The sequence below is a fragment of the Pseudopipra pipra genome, chromosome 30 (genome assembly GCF_036250125.1).
Source record: "Pseudopipra pipra isolate bDixPip1 chromosome 30, bDixPip1.hap1, whole genome shotgun sequence".
NCBI lineage: Eukaryota > Metazoa > Chordata > Aves > Passeriformes > Pipridae > Pseudopipra > Pseudopipra pipra.
The window spans coordinates 604,967-621,225 of record NC_087578.1 but is presented as its reverse complement, the minus strand read 5'-3'; the positions used below and the strand labels follow the sequence as shown (position 1 = coordinate 621,225).

Genomic DNA, 16,259 nt, shown 5'->3' with positions numbered 1-16,259 from the left:
CCCCCACCACCTCAAATTCAAGAAATAACGGTCCCCTCCACCCACTGATATTTTTATAGGAGGATTTTAAAAAGCTGTAATAAAGCAAATGCTCTCCCTTCGGGGGGTTGCTGTGGGAACACGCTTGGGCTGCTCGTGTTGCTTCCAGCATCTCCTGCTCCAAGTTGGGTGCTTGGCTCAGCTGGGGAGGGACCCAGAGCACAGCCATGGGCTCTGGGGGGAAGGTTCTGCACTTCCAGCCCTGAGCACCCACACCAGGGTGGGGAGGGAGGGTTGGTATTTTTAGGAGCTCTGTGAGAAAGTGCTCCAAGAATGCGGCTCAGCAGCGGAGGGGGAGCATGTGCTGCAGAAACAGCCCCTTCTGCTCTCAGTGAAAAGGCACAGGAATCAATTATTGCTTAATATGAAAAAAAAAATAGGTTATTTTTCTATTGCTGGGACAGTCAGCAGCTACACGGGCTCGAGGGGGTGAATTCCCTCCCCTCGCCCGCAGCGACAACAATCGAAGTGTGATGAGAGAGGAGCTGCCAGCTCTTCTCCCAGAAAAACAGGAGAGAGAGGCATCCACAGCACCGGGCTGTGTCTGGATTTATTAAGCCAAACTCCAGGGTCTGTGCAAACAGGACTCAGAAAGGATAAATGTCCCTGTCAGAAATGGGACAGGCTGGCAGCCAAACCGCTGCCCAGCCCAGGACAGGGATAACAAAGGCAACCAAATGGCCCAGGAGCATCCACCCACCTCAGAGCAGCCCCCAGAAGTGACACAGGGCTGGCAGAGCTGGGGGTGGCCTGGCAGGGGATGGCAGCACCTTCGGCAGGAAGGGCAAATCCCGCCCAAGGCGAGCCTTGAGGTGACACCAAAACGAGCCTGACTGGGGACACGTTACAGACGAGACTCTTCATATCACCCTTCTGAACTTCTACCCAAGCTTCAAACTGGGAACTCCAGAATCCAAAGTGCTGCTAAGGAGACAGGGATCCCCCCTCCATCTGCAGCTACCTGATCCTCCTCCCAGAGGAATCTCCCTGGGCCCCGGAGCAGCTGCCTCTCACACATCTGCTGTTCCCAACAGCGGACACATGAGCCGCTGTCATGACCAGCTCCCAAGGCACGGAGACACCCAGGCTTCCTTGGGAAGTCTGAACAGGCAGAAGGAGCCTCTGGCAGGGAGGGATGAAGAAGTCAAACCCTCTCCTGTGACACCAAACCACGGCTCAGATCAGCTCCCTGACATTGCAAAGAGGAGAAGCACAGAGGGATTGAACACCTTGGTCACCTGTGCTCGAGGTCCAGAGCCATCATATGTGAACCCCACAGCTATCACACATCCAAAGCTGTTGTACCTGAACCCCAAAAGCCATCACACCGGAAACCCTGATCTATCACCCCTGAACCCCAGACCTATTGCACCTGAGGTCTGGAGCCATCACATCTGAACCCCAAAGCTGTTGTACCTGAACCCCAAAGCTGTCATACCCAAACCCCAGCTCTATCACACCTGAACCCCCGGCCCCAGAATGGCCACATGTCCATCTGAATGCGAAGCTTGACCATGTGGAGCCCAAAACTCCTCATCCTCAGGGCCAGGGATGCTGGTGAGCTGCTCCACAAAGGCACAGTTTGTTCTCAATTAATCACAGCAATCAGAGGTTCTCTGCCAGTCCAGCACCCCAGTTCAGAGCTGTGGCACTGGGACAGCAGCAAAGTCACCCAGCACTGAAGGGCAGCTGTGATGCCCCTCACTGCCAGAGCCAGGTTGGTGCTGGAAGTGTCTCAAGAGTCTTTAAATCACCCTCCTACGGTTAAGCTGGGCTGTGTGGGATGAGGCTGGGGATGTGTTTATTCCATCAACAAACAGATCTGGGTGTTAAACGTGAGCAGAGCTGTGCTGGAGGGAGATGCTGACTTCACAGGGCAGCCAAGCTGGGCTTTTTTAATTAACACAGGTCAGAGATCCGTCCTCGCCGCCAGCACCAAGAACTGCGGGGTCTCTCTGCCTCGGATCTGTGCTTCCGTAAAACCTCTCTGAGAAATTAAAGGACCAGCATCAGCTGCCAACCCCAGGGCTCTGACAGCACAGAAAAACCATCCCAGAGCCGATGGCACATCGGCTGCCCAGAGCAGCACAAAAAAACTGGGCCAACACACTGCAAAAGCCTCCGTTTCCTTGAGCTTGCAAAGTGTCAGCAGGATTTGCTCATTCCTTAAGGCAAGATTTAGCTGCTCGTTCACTGCAGAATATGACTGGTATGTACATACATGTGCTCAGATTTATGTCACATTTAGTCAGGATAAATTGCTTCAATAAATTCTGTCCTTAAGAAGAGGCAGAACAAGGAGCTGATTGGATACCGGGAGCACATTCCCATCCCTCTTCCGGCAGCCACGGGACAGTATTTCACTGTTTTGATGATTTTTAGCATGTTGGACACAGCGAGGGGAGGAAGAAATGCAGATTACTGAGCACTCCAGAGCTCAGTCAGACACACCTGAGAAGCAGCTGCTGGCTCAGGGGAGCTGGAGAAGCATTTTCACCCAAACCAGACTGTCAGCCCCTCAGATCCCCCAGGACACGGCCACCCCTCACATCCCTTTCCATCACCTCCATCCCAATCCCCTGCTGCCCCCAGGATAAGGGCATCAAGTGGCAGGAGCATCAAACACTAACAAAAGGTGTAACACTGACCTTGGCCATGAACCACAAGCCCAGGGGTGAAGTTCTGGACAAGGTTACAAGCAACACCCAAGTGTGTCCAGTGACAGGATGATGTCACCTCTAAAATTAAAATATGTATTTTACCCACCTAAACAGGTTCTCAGGGTAAGAGTTGGAGAGGGGAGAGACTGCAGGTACCCAGTGAAAGCCAGAACCTTCCCCTTCCCTTCTCAGCAATTCACTTGCTGCCCATCAGAGCCTCTATTCATCACAAACCACCCAACTGGGACCCTGGGCTGGGATGAGCTGGTTTTGCTCACCTCAATTACCACAATTCCCACTTATTTCGAAGTTTAATCCTTCCTGCAGACACTGAAGCCAGCCCAGATGCTGCCATCCCCATGGTACATCAGTCCATAAACCCAAGTGGTCCCAAAGCATGTTAACTAACCCATTAAGAGAAAACAGAGCCTGTTATCCTGGTCTAGACAGACACCGGGGGGGAATATTTGAAGTCCCTTAAAAGGAATTAGACGTATTACATGCATCAACAACAGCAATCAAAGACCAGCCTTCCTGAACAGCACGTCCCCCAGGACACGTGCTGGCACCTCATGGAACCCATTTGAAAAACTTCAATTTGGAAACAGCTTAGGAAGAGCCAGGAGAAGCGGGATGACGTTTCCAAAGCCCACTTATGGAGCCTTTCCTCCAAGATGCTCCACATCCTTTAATTGCACTGTCTGAGCTTTACAGAGGAGTGTGTGCCCGTGGCTCTGGGAGGCATCAGCCTGGTGACAAGGAAAGGGACACAGTCAGACTCATAATTGTCTTTAGCTCTGCCACCCACAGCTCTTTTCACAGCCCTTCCCACAGCCACCCCACAGCCGGGCCCTCGCACGCGTCGGGATGAGGTTGTGTGTTGGTGAAGCTTCCCCGGACCTGTTCCAGCTGAATTCCTGACAAGTAGCTGAGGCTGGAAGCAGCCTCAAGCCAGGATTTGTAAATCTTGAGTCATGTCTCTTCTGGTTTGCCAAAGTCACGAGTGACTGGCCCCTCAAAACAAACCCTTTTCCTTAAACCTCGGTGTGAAGATGGAAGAAGCTCCCGGCTCGTTCATTCTGCTGAATGCTGGGGATAGAGCTGGGCTGAAAAATGCTCTAAAAATAAGGCTCTATTGTTGTCCTTGCATGTGACTTGTCATTGCAGGAATGTTCATGCCCAACACTTGCATCTGGGCCTTGCAGGACGAGCTGAAATGCTCCAGATCCCAACATTTGGGAGGAGACAAACACTGTTCTGTGTTGAGACTGCCAGCACAGATCCCTCCCAGCACAGATTCCTCCCCAGCAGGGATCCCTCCCAATGTGGATCCCTCCCCGGAACGGATCCCTCCCAACACAGATCCCTCCCAGCACGGATCTCTTCCCAGTACAGATCCCCCTCCATCACAGATCCCTCACTCCTATACCAGTACAAGCACATTTATGGCTTATGCCCATAAATCATGAGGATAAACTTTACATTAATATGACCACAAAATTAAAGCTGGGGGTTGCACCAGCTATGAAACAAAACCAGAAGAGCTGCAGAGCAACCTCCTAAAAATAGGCTTAAACAGAAGAGACACAAAAGCACGTTGCACGTTCAGCTGACAGAGTCTCTCTGCTAAGATTCCTCACCTGAGTGAGGAATGAGCTGCAAAATGAGTCAGAAGAAAGAAAACTGCTGGAGAGAGGGACATCAAGAGCAAGGCTGTCCCTAGGGAAAGGTGCAGTGAAGGGCTGTGAGCTTCCAGGAGGGGAGCAGGCACTGGCAGGGACCACCAAACCTCCCTGTGCAGGAGTTTCTGTAGTTCTTGTTCAGGTTCCAGTAAAGGCCTCAGGTTCCCATTGCTCCCTCACACCTGCAGCCTCCAAAAGGGCAAACCACTGCTGGAGCAAAAGGGACAATTTGGGCCATTTCAGCATTGATTTTGTAAGTGTGCCAAGAGTTCTGGTCCTGCTGGGAGCAGGGAGGGGGGAAAGGCAGACACACAGAATCACAGAATGTTCCCAGTTGGAAGGGACCCACAAGGATCATCGAGCCCAACTCTTAAGTGAATGGGGATCAAATCCCACACAAGGTAAATAACTGTGCTGGGATTGGTGCTGACTCCACACCCAGCACCCCAAAAAGGGTCCAACAGGGGCTCCAGGCAGGCAGAGGGAGTTACCTGAGATGGGCAATGAGAGGAAAGCCAGGTTCAGTGCCTGTATCTCTGCAGGACACACACTGCACAGGGATTACAGCTGCTTTACTCTCCAAAACAAAAAGCTCCCTGCACAGTCACAAACCCCATCGCCCTCGGGCCTGCAGGAACAAGTCCAAGCAAAGGTGCAGTTGAAGGTGAGGTGTCTCTACCAACAGCAGCACCACAAACCTGTTTGCAATCCTCCCGGGCTGTTAAATAGGGCAAAGAGTCCTCCAGAAGGGCAGAGAATCCAGGGAGGGCTGGGACTTAGTAGGAGAACTACAGCTGAACTACAGCTGAACTACAGCTGTCAGGAGAACTGACAGTGGAAGCAAAGGCAGAACTGGAGAAGAAACAATGTCTTACCCATATATTTCCCCAAAAGAGAGAAAGTCTCATCACTGCCAGGGCCAGCCCGGGGCTCTGCTGCACCTCTGGCAGGTGAAGCTCATTTTCTCCTCAACTGAGTCATTGCTGCTCTTCTGCTTTTCACATCCAGTTTAATGCAAAAGGTAGAGCAGAGGCAGGAGTTAACTTCTGATGAGCCTGAGCTACATGGGATTAATTCTCAGAGACTAATGAGTCGCCAGGCCATCCCAGCTCCATCTGGGTAAGTTTGTTGAGCCCTGGGAGCCGTGCCAGGAGCTCTAACAACCAGAGCCGCAGCACAAACAAGCCCATTCAAACACAAATGGTGCTCGAGACACCAGCCCAGCCCCAAGGACAGGCAGTGCTGCTGCTGCTGCTGCTGGGGAGAGCAGAGAAACTCACAATAAATGAGATTATTATGGATGGCTGCACCCGAATCCGGGCTGTAGAATCCTCTTCCTACAGGGGGATACACAAATCGCAGGCAGACCCTGTAATTGCCACTGGGAGCTGGAGGAGAGGCCGGTTGCAATCAGAAACCAAACTGCTCTTTGGCGAGCAGGAGGGAGAGGAAGGCAGCCTGACAGCCATTTCCAGCCAAGGAGAAAGAAGGAAGCACGAGGCACTGCCCCAAGCTCTCCAAAATAGTACGAGATTTCCACTAAAATGCAAGGAAGGAAACACGTTGCTTTGAGGCCAGGCCAGGAAAGGCTCCTCGTTATTTTTCTGAGTGCAGTCATTAACAGCTCTCTGCCCCGAGCTTCCTGGCCCTCAGAACGATTCCACACTCTGGAGGGGTTGGGATCAGCAGGGTCACCGAGGCAGCAGCACCCAGGGAACACCCAGAGGGACCCCCATCCTTCCCCTGCCCTTGGCCAGGGTTTGGTGTTGGCATTCCTTGTCCCAGCCTGGGTTAACAGCCAGCACTGAAGTCATGACTGGGAGCACCATGATCCATCCTCAAGGAGGGGGGGTGGAAAACCAAGAGGTCAAGTTCTTCCTTAAAAAAAACAAGAAGAAAAACTGCCTTCCCATGGAGGCTCCCCTGTGCAGGGTCAGCCCTGCCAGGCAGGGCTTGGGGCCCAACCTGCAAGAGCTGCTTTGTGCAGCCACTGTGGCACCTCATTTCCACTGGGGAACCACTGCTGGCCCCCGGACTGAATTCTGAGGCCAGACTAAATTCGGTGCCTGCAGGGACTCAGGCACAGGGCTGGTCCTGCCCCTCTGGGTGCCCAGAGCTCTCCCTGGCCCTCCCATCTGTGATACACCCAAAGAGATTGCGAAAGACTTTCAGTTTTGCAGGGAGAGGCCCTCGCTGAGCTCAGTGCAGAGGCACAGGCAGCTCTTAGGCCTAAACTCTGCCTTTCAAGTTATTTCGGGGTGTGAGGGAAGGAGGGAGAGTGTTTGCTTTGTAACCAAAAAGCTGCAAGAGCTTAAAATTGTCATCTGGGAAAGGAGGCCAAAAGCTGGCGCTATAAAACCTGCTTCGGAGGCAGAACACCCTTCTGCTTCATAAGCTTGATAAAGTAAACCCAACTGTATAAACTGGAATACTGGCACGGAATGTGCTTGAAGCAAATCCCCCACAGCCACACGGTATTTAACAAGTCGTTACAGTGAACCTCACGCAAAGTGCCACCACTTACCCCCCCCTTCTGTGGGTGTTCAGCACTGCTCAGGCTCGTAGAGGATCCCCTGTGCACAAGAGCATCCCCAAGCAGCTGGAACACGATGGCCTCAGTGGTGTCAAAGATGCACAAACCCCTCACTTCTCACCCTGGAAGCGCCTTGGAGCATCACCAGCCCTGTTAGAAGAAGGGCCTCTCCCACCAGACATATGTTTGGACCTAAAGTGGCTCCAAAAGCTGCTCCTCAGCTCGCCCAGGAGCAGATGAACTGCAGATTATTCCCATGTGCTTTGGGAGAAGGAAGCGACAGCCAGGACCCAGAGCTGCTCTCCTCCCCTCAGTGTGAAAGATGGGACAGGGAGGCATTGTCAGAGTCCTGTCAAACGTAAACCAAACTCCAGCCAGCAGGATAACACGGGCCCCAGACCGGCACATCAGCCTTCAGAGCCTTCGCCCAGACAGAAAAGCTCTTTCCCTGCACTTAAAGCAACAAACCCCCTCGGCTGGGAGCTCCAGCCAGCCCACAGGGCTTTTCCCAGCACAGTTCCCACCAGTCCTCCCAAGGACACCAATCACTCAACGCTCTTAGTTCACCAGGACAAAGTGTCACTCGCTGACGCTGCCTCCAGGGTCGGGATAAAAGCGTTAGAGAGGCTCCATGTCCAGGAGCCTCCTTGCCTGGCCACCCTCCAGGTCAGATCTGGCCTGGCCTCTGCCTTCAGGGAGAGGTGTCAGAGAATGTCCCATGTCACCTCAGCTCAGCCACAGGTCTGCCCAGCCACCACAAAGGGCAGAACAACAGGGTTTCATCACTGTGGTGAAAAAAGCAAACAAGACCCAGAAGCTCAGGTGATCTGGAACTGCCCTCAGGAGGTCCCTCTGCTAGCTCCCACTGAGCTGAGAACCCTGGTTTTCCAGTGCCTGGTGAGCACCTCTGGGATTTGGGGGTCAGGTCTCATCACAAACAGCATCCCCTGGTCCCCCTTCTACGGGCAGAGTCCCCAGAGAGCAGCAGCTCCTGCTCTTCAAATCCTGACTTTAACTCATCCTTGCCAAACATCACCAAAGCAGCCACAGCTTGGCAAACCACATGCCTGAGAGCCTCCAGCTCAGAGCCAAAGAGCAGATTTCTAACACCAAAAGGCATTTTTGTCCAACAGGCTTCGAAGCCTTGGATGAACAGGAGACAAAACCCAACATAAACCAGCAAGTCAGCAACTTCCCTGGGCAAGAAGACAGAGAAAGACCATCTCTAAATCATCCTCTCATGATGAAGTCATGTTTCCCTCCTGGTTTCTGGAGGGAAGATGGACTCTGCAGGATGTCCCTAAGGTTGCTTTACACTAAGAGACAAGGGAGAGACCAAACTGCAAGACCCCCAGAGCAGGACTCGCTGGGAGCACCTGGACAGGGTGTTTGGTTTGATCCCATCAAACACAGCATCCACCTCAACACTGCAGCCAGCAGCACAGCCCCAGGCACTGCTTGTGGCCATATGGTTGCTCCAGGACCTTCTCCAGAACAGGAAGAACCACATAGGAAGTCCCTGAGCCCTCCACTGAGGTCAGAAAAGCCACCACTGAGCCTGGGTCTTCAGACCCAGAGGTCCATCTGTCCCCAGGGTGACAATGGGCAGGAGCACATCCCATCCCACTCCAGCCAAGGAAGACGGCATGAGCTTCCTCATGAGCTCAAGCAAAAGCTGTTCTTTCTTCCAACACACCTCAACTGAACCCTTGCAGCCCAGTGAACAGCTATTCCAAAGGCAGAATCCCAGACACAGGCAGGCAGCCCCTGGATCTCGGCACTACGGCTCTCGGGTCGCCTCGTGTGTCTTCATTAACAGTGATCCATCTTCAGCCCTGCTCTCCCTCCCAGCAGGGACAGCAGCAGTGCCAGAGATCTACTACAGGAGAGAGAAATAATTCAGGTTTAAGGAAGGAAGGAAAAGCCTCCGAGACCCACTGTTCCTTCCCGAGCCGAGATAATTACAAGAAAGCCACGACAAGCCTTGGAGGACGCAGTATTTTACCTAGGAAATGCCTGAGTGACCCAGAAACTGGAGTCCCATTTCCTGAAATTATTTCACCACTTCAGAGCCCTTGTTTCAATGAAAGCAAGGGGGAAAAAAAAAAAGCTGCTGAAAATGAAACATAAGAGCCCAGGTCGAGCTGGAACATATTTTTCCCCGCAATGTGTGTGAATGGTTTGAAGGGAAGAGCAAAGAAACGGGAGAGTGAGAACCTACGGATAAAACTCCTGCCTGTGAATTAAAACAGCTGAACCAGCAGCAGCAGGATGGGGCCAGGAAGGCACTGTGCTCCTCTGCTCATAAAGGAAAAATATCCTGTCCCACCTGTTATTACTCCATCCCACCTGGGCACTTTGCTTTATTCAGCATTCAGAGGCGCACACGCTTCACGTCGCCATGATTTGATACATGAGCCCTAAAATCAGAGGGGAGCAAGAAATATTCCAAACAGGAGCAATGTGTAGAAAGCTGGGGCATTACAGTGAGTTGTTTAAGTGTTTTGGGGGTGAACAGAGGCGTGATTTCCCAGGTAGGAGTTTTCCATAACTCAGAGGTGAGACCTCACGTGGGGCAGGACGCGGCATCCTAAACGGGCTCCTACACACGGGGGCTTTGCAGGCACTGGAAACGGGGACCTGCCAAAAAGCAACGCCATGAAGCACCTCAGGAACAAATCCCACATCCCAAACAGGATCTTCTCCCTTCTCCACACGGAATAAAACCCCATTTTTAACCCTTTTGTCCCTATGGAACCTCCTCGGGGATGTCTGCGTGGGGCTGAGAAAGCACCAAGTCCCAGAGCTAAAATTCTCCAAACCCTCCACCCGCAACTTTTGAGGGAAAAACCCTCAAGATCTGCAGAAGAACCATTTTTTTGATGTTGGAAAAGGTCTCCAGGATCACAGAATTCAAGGAAAACCTCCCAGGAAAGACATGGCAGCCGGAGCTTTCCCATTGGAGCATCCACAGGGAAAGACAGCACAGAATTAGTGAAAAATAGTCATAAAACCCTCAAACCCCTGAAAATATCCAGCGGGACACTGAGGCTGATCCATCAAGTGGTCGGTAGGGAATTTTGAGGCCAGTTTTCCAAGTCTTCCTCCCATCCCAAGCTGCTGGTTTGGCAGCTCCAGCTCCTGAGACCCCCGAAATCCCACCCTCAAGAACCCCTGGGGGGGACAACAACACCATGAAGCACCTCAGGAAACAGGAAACAAAGCAGTGTGGGTTGGGAAGATGGGAGATATCCACACCAAGGGCCAACATCCCTTGGGAACTTCTCAGCACCTCCACCAGACGAGGCACTTGCTCATTAAACTGCTGCCACACTCGGGACCACGACTGAGGATCCAGATGCTGAGTAGTGCTGGGCTCTGACACAAACTCCAGGGAGGTGACAGTGAGCTCTGCCATATAAAGACTCCAAAATCTGACTGAGGTCATAGATAAACCTCCCCAGCCCTGTTTCCACACCGTCAGTGTGCCCCATCCTGCTGGATGCTCTGCTGTGTCACATTTTTGGGGTCCAGTGGTGCATCCTGGGAGCTCCAGTGACAATCTCACTCCAGATCTCGCCTCCCTCTGCTCCTCATCTATTTTACCAACGCTCAAACAAAAAAAAAAGGAAATATTCCTACTGCTTGAAGAGCAGAACAGGCAGCAAGTGGCTGCCAGACCTGCCTGCAGATCCCACCGCAATGGGAACGACACAGGGGGGACCTCACATTAATTACATTAATTGGCAAAGCTTTCCCTCCCCACACACAGCTTCCTTCAGCTTCACCAGCCGAAGCTCAGCCTCACTTTCCAAAACTCCAAGGCTCTGCAGCACCTCCAGCCACGGACACAACCAGCCAGACCTCTGGAAACAATCGATTTTAAGTAATTGCAACCATTAATTGCTTAGCGATTAAAGATCTGCTGCCTTCGCCTCAGCAGACTCAGCACCGACAAGAGGCTTTGGGCAGCCACCCAAAAAGCCACGTTCTGCTCCAAGTGTGCTCTCCTCCCTCTGGAAGCAGTTAAAGGGGATAAGGCAGCTCGGTGACACAGGTATAAATACACTCACTTTCCCCGGCGCTGCCAAGGCCGTAACACGCCGAGGGCTGTGAACGGCGGCTTTTGGAGTAGGATTGTTATTCCAAACAGTGCCGAAGGTATTCGGAGCGAGGGCTCTGCCAGCCAGGGCTGGAAAACGTTCTCCACAAGCACAAAACCCCCAGCTGTGCAGAGCTCTGCTCCCTGCAGCACCACGGGCGTCCCAAAGGCAGGGAAGGGGCGAACTCCGAACCACGGAGCGGTTTGGGATGGAAGGGACCTCGCAGACCCCCTCACTCCAAGCTTCACTCTGCTCTGGACTCCAGCCACAACTTGCATCTCACACTGAAGGAGCTCAAATGTCTTTTTTTTGGGAGAAGGGGAGGAAAAAGTCTGAATACTCGCTGCTTTTAGGGCTTTTTGGCAGCCTTGCCCACAAAGGGAGCTCAGAGCTCCGTGGAGAAACCCCGGCGTGGGCAGCAGCTGGCAGGGCGGCTTTGTTTGTCCATGAACCAGCTCCCCTCGGCTGGCACAGTGGCTCCAGCACTGCTGAGATCCCTCACACAGGGTGGGACAGCCAGTGGCATTCCAGACTCTCCGGGGCCAGCTCGCTCCTGCAGTGGGAGCGGCAGTTCCCAGTCCCTGAGCTGCTCCCTGGGAGCCACACACACTGCTTCGGGTGGAAAACCTCAAGAAACGGCTGCTCTCACTTGGGAGCTCCACTCTGCACCTGTCCTGGGGTCCCCTGCTCACCTCCTGCAGCAAACAGGACACTTGGGGCTCAGGGAATTCACCTCCCTCCCCCCAGCTCAGAGCTCAGAGGGAGAGCCAAAAAAACCCCCACAATAAATCTGGGCTTAGCCAGGGTGAAGCCTCTCTGTGCTGGGGCTGAGGAGAGCCCCAAATTCCTGGTGTTCCAAACCCAAGGGTCCCACTCCACAAAGGCACAGGAGGACTGACTCTGCCCCAGGTGTACAGGAGGGGGGAAGAGCAAAGGAGCCTCCTGGAATTCCAAGCAGGAAACTGAACTTCAGAGAAGAAATTAAGCCAAACTCCCCACGAGCCAAGACTAATTGCAGCAAAACACACCACAAATACCAGCTCTGGAGAGGGAGAAAAACCCCAGCACGAACACCAACCAGTGGCTTGGAGAGGAACCTCTGTGGGCACCTCCACGGCTGGACAGTGGGAATGGGCAGTGGGAGCACTGGGAATGCTGGTGCTCTCCAAGGCATGTCCTACAGCTCATCTGGGAGCTGAGGCCACAGGCAAAGCTGGGCCAGGCTCAAACTCCAGCTGCACGTGGGTTAAGCCGGAACTTTTTGGATCTGGGGAAAGCCATTTGAAGAACTGAAGAATGTGAAGAACTGAAGAATGTGAAGAACTGAAGAATGTGAAGAACTGAGTGGAACCAAGAGATTCACTGAGGATTTCAAGCAGGAATCCACCAGCCAGACAAAAGCTGTGCTCTGAGCGCTGACCAAATCCATTTGATACCCAAAGGGAAGCAGAGCTGTAAACCTGCTTTTGGTTTAGTCTCTCTAAGCAGATTCCCACACACCTCAAGCCCAAACAGGAACCACTTCTGGCTCCCCAGGAAAACCCAGGCTGCTGGCTCAGCCCACCCCACTCACCCATGGTGCTCCCAGTCCCCTGGAGCCAAAACTGTGAAACCAGATCACTTGAAATGGGGCAAAAATAATGAATGAATTACAGGAAGCAACAGGTCCCCAGTCCTGAAGGTCTGTCACAAAAAGGTTATTTTCTTCCAGCATTTCCTCTCTGACTGCAGCACAGTTCGGAGCTGAATGACCAGGGGAAGAGCAGTTTTGGAAATCTGGCCTCAATTCTCAGTGCCAGGAACGTGAAAACAAACAAACAAACAAACAAAAAACAAGAAGGAAAAAAAAAGTCCCCAAGAAAGTCCAGAGGATAAATAAACCCAAACAGACACGCAGCAGCATCACATGTGATGCAGCAGAAAACGAGTCCAAAGCCAAATCCAAGCCAGAGATGTTTTGCTAACACACAAACCACGCTGTGGGTGCAGAGCCTGTTGTGCTGAGCCCTTCCAAACACAGCTCCACGTGTCCCCACTGTCCCCCCTCAGCACAGCTCCTGTTCCTCCACTGCCTCATCCCTGGAACCGCCGTGAGCTGAGAGCAGCTCCCGGGGCTTCCAGGAGCATGGAAGGAGCATTTGCTTTCTTAGAAGGGTCTGGGTTGGAAGGAACCTTAAAGGTCATGTGGGTCCAACCCCAAAGCCTCCCAGCCACCCCCCGCCCACCCGCTTGTGCTTCCTCTCTCCAACTTCCCCATCTCCCAAAACAGGAGAGGGAGATTCCCTGCCCGCCTCATGCCACATCCCCAAACCCCCTTTTATCCATCCTGAGAGTGTCCTCCTCAGCCAGTGTCTTCTCTGGCAGGGCTCTGAGGGGTTTGGGAAGAGATGGGAATAAAGACGTGACCGAGAAGTTGGGATTTTTTTGAAGCCACGTCCTTTTATTTTGGCCATCTCCCTCCACACCTCCCAGCCATGCCACGGGGATCCCAACTGTGCCACAGGGATTGCAGAGTGCTTCCACAGGGACTCAGAACTGCCACAGTCAACCAGCTCAGAGAGGAACCTGCACCTGCCAAGGTGGGCTCAGCAAGGCCTGTTCACCTCACACCTTCAGCTCACAGCGAATAAACCAAGTCAGAGCACTAAAGGAGCCCTGGGAAAGACTGGAAAACAAGGAACATTGGGAAAGCAGAAATATGAGGAAGAATAAGTAGAAATTCCTGTCAGAAACAGCCCTCACCAGGGCAGAGCCAAGTCAGAGTGAAAGAGGAATTGCGAGAGGGAGGTTTAACACATTCCCGAAGTTTGTGTTCAGCTCTTCCTTCTCCTCATCCGAGGGGAGGGAGGGAAGATCCCAGTCTCCAGCGCTCTGATGCAAACCACGTCCAGCTCCGAGCTGTTCGGTGTCAGAAGGATATTGGCAAATTGGAAGGGATTCAGGAAAACATGGAGAACAGCTGGAGGGATTGATTTCCAAGGAGAGATTAAACTATCTGGATGCGCAGCTTGGCGGAGCAGGAGGAGGGTGGACACGATCCCTGGGGACAGTTCCTCGCCAGGCAAGTGCCAGGGAGCAGGGGAAGGGTCCAGTGTCCCACAGCCCGAGATCACCAAGGGCTGGCACCCAACTACAGAAATCCAGGGCTGTGTGGTCTCCCAGCTCCTCAATTCCCAACCAACTTCCAGCATCAGGAATAAAACCCTCTGCTGAGAGAAGCCCTTTGTTACCAACCTGGTGGGTTGAGTTCACCCCCCACCTGCTGGTGGGTCTCCCGAGCCCTCCATCACTTCAGCCCCGTGGAGCATTTGGAGTTGGCAGCAGGACTCCCCCCCTCCTGCCACAGGAGGTTGAATGTGAGCTCTGGCTTTAAGGAAATGAGGATGTCAACCCTCCTCGTTTTCCAAACGGGAATTTGGCTGCTCAACCCACCTCCCACACCTTCTCCTCCGCATTTAAACACTGGAGTTATTCTTAGTCTCCACTGAGAAAATCCCAGCGTAAAAACCCGTCCAACCAAGCCAGGGGTTGGAATGGCTGTGGATTCCTCCCTGGTGTTTTAGGGAGAACTAGAGAAGCCCTCTGGACCATCCCTGGGGGAAGAAAATCCCTGCCCAACAGGCACAGTGGAATGGGAAGTTCACTGCAGTTGGTGACACTTTTAAGTTGAACCAGAGCATCCTTAGAGGGACCTGAGCAGGGAAAGGGGTGACACCTCCACAGGGACAACGAGGGACTCGGGAAGAGGCGACAAAGGAAGGGGCAGAAAGAGCAAAAGGGGGCGAGTTGAGCAGAACAAGGAGTTTGTGGGGTCTCACAGGGGTTGTCTCACACCTGAGCCAGCCCATCCCTTCCTGAGGGGCTCCAAACCAGCGCTCCCAGCAGTGGGAAGTGACAGCTCTGAGCTGGAGCTGCTGAGAGGCGACAGATCCCACGGTGCCAGGTGAGCAGGGGCAGGAGAACCCTCTCCAGTTCCACCAGCTCACGGGAGTCAGAGCCCCCAGTGCCCCCCAGGGGGAATTAACCCCTGGCTCTGACTTCAGAAGAAAATTACTGAAACTCTCCAGTTGCTGCTGTTTGCATGTTTCTGCTGCTTCCTTCACTCACTGGGGGGGAGTCACCAACCCCCCGGGACTTGAGAGCTCCCCACCTCACCCCAATCCTTATGGATACCTCCAACCCCTCCACGTCCCTTCCACACCTGCTTCCCACACTGAGCCCCCCACACATGGCTCTGGATGCCCCCTCCAGCTGCCCCAGAGGAGTCACGGGCCACCACACTGCGCCCAGACCCCTCCTCACCCCGGAGGACCGAGTCCAACCCGAGGGGCTCCCCCAGGACCCCCCAAGGCTCCTCCAACCCCCAAGGTCCTGTATCTCCCACCCCCAAGGACATCCCATGTCTCTCCAGGGCCCCCCAGGCCCTGCACACGGAAGGGTCTCCCATATCCAAAGACATCCCCCCCATTTCCTCTCAGCTTCCAAAGCGCCTCCATCCCCTCCCAGACCCTCAAGACCCCCCAGTGCCTCTCCAGGGCTCACTCCCACAATCCCCAAGACCTCTCTCTCTTTGAAGCCCCCTCACATTTGCAACCCCTCCCTCGTTACCCCTATTCGCAACCCCTCATATTCCCCAGGGACCCCCACAAACCCTGAGACATTCCCCCCCAAGCCCCCCAAAAGCCCCTCTAGTCTCCCAATTCCGCGGTCCCCTGCCGAGGCCCCCAGCCCTGAGCCCCCTCCAGACGCCCCCAATGCCGCTGACACCCCCAGACCCCCCCCCAGACCCCCAATTCCGGGGTCCCCGCCGGGGCCCCCCGCGCTCCCCCCGGCCCCGCCCGGGCCCCTCGCTGCTCCTCGGCCCCGCCCCGGGGGGCGGGGCATGGTCGCCATTGGCCGCCGCGTCCGCCGCTCGGGAGCTGCGCCCGATCCGATTGGCCGAGACACGCTGTCAGTCAGCGCAGGGGGGCGGGGCGGGCGGAGCCGCTGCCGCACGAAAACTCGGGGAGAGTTGTGGGGGGGAGGGGCCGGCCGGGGGTCCCACCGCCCCCCGGGCTCCCCGGGGCTCCCCCCGCCGCCGCCGCCACCGCCACCGCCGCCACCTCGGAGCGGCCCCGCCGCCGCCGCCCCCGGTGCCGCCGTTACCTGAGGGAGCCGGGGCCGGGGCCTCGCGCTGGCGCCGCTCGCGCTGGGGCTCGCGCCGCCCCCCCCGCCGCGCCCCCCCCAGCGCCCCGCCCCGCGC

General features: G+C 54.4%; 1 protein-coding gene across 2 annotated transcripts in view; it reads right to left on the bottom strand.

Moving 5' to 3' along the window:
• LOC135404148 (cyclic AMP-dependent transcription factor ATF-7) overlaps window positions 1-16,259 on the bottom strand; it is a 61,634-nt gene extending 45,375 nt beyond the window's left edge. Inside the window, exon 1 of one of the 2 annotated variants that reach the window (XM_064638752.1) lies at window positions 16,163-16,259. The gene's annotated coding sequence lies outside the window, so the exon portion shown is untranslated. Of the gene's footprint in view, window positions 1-2,687; window positions 2,785-16,162 lie in introns of those variants that run through there. The other variant, XM_064638753.1, reaches the window with a different exon arrangement.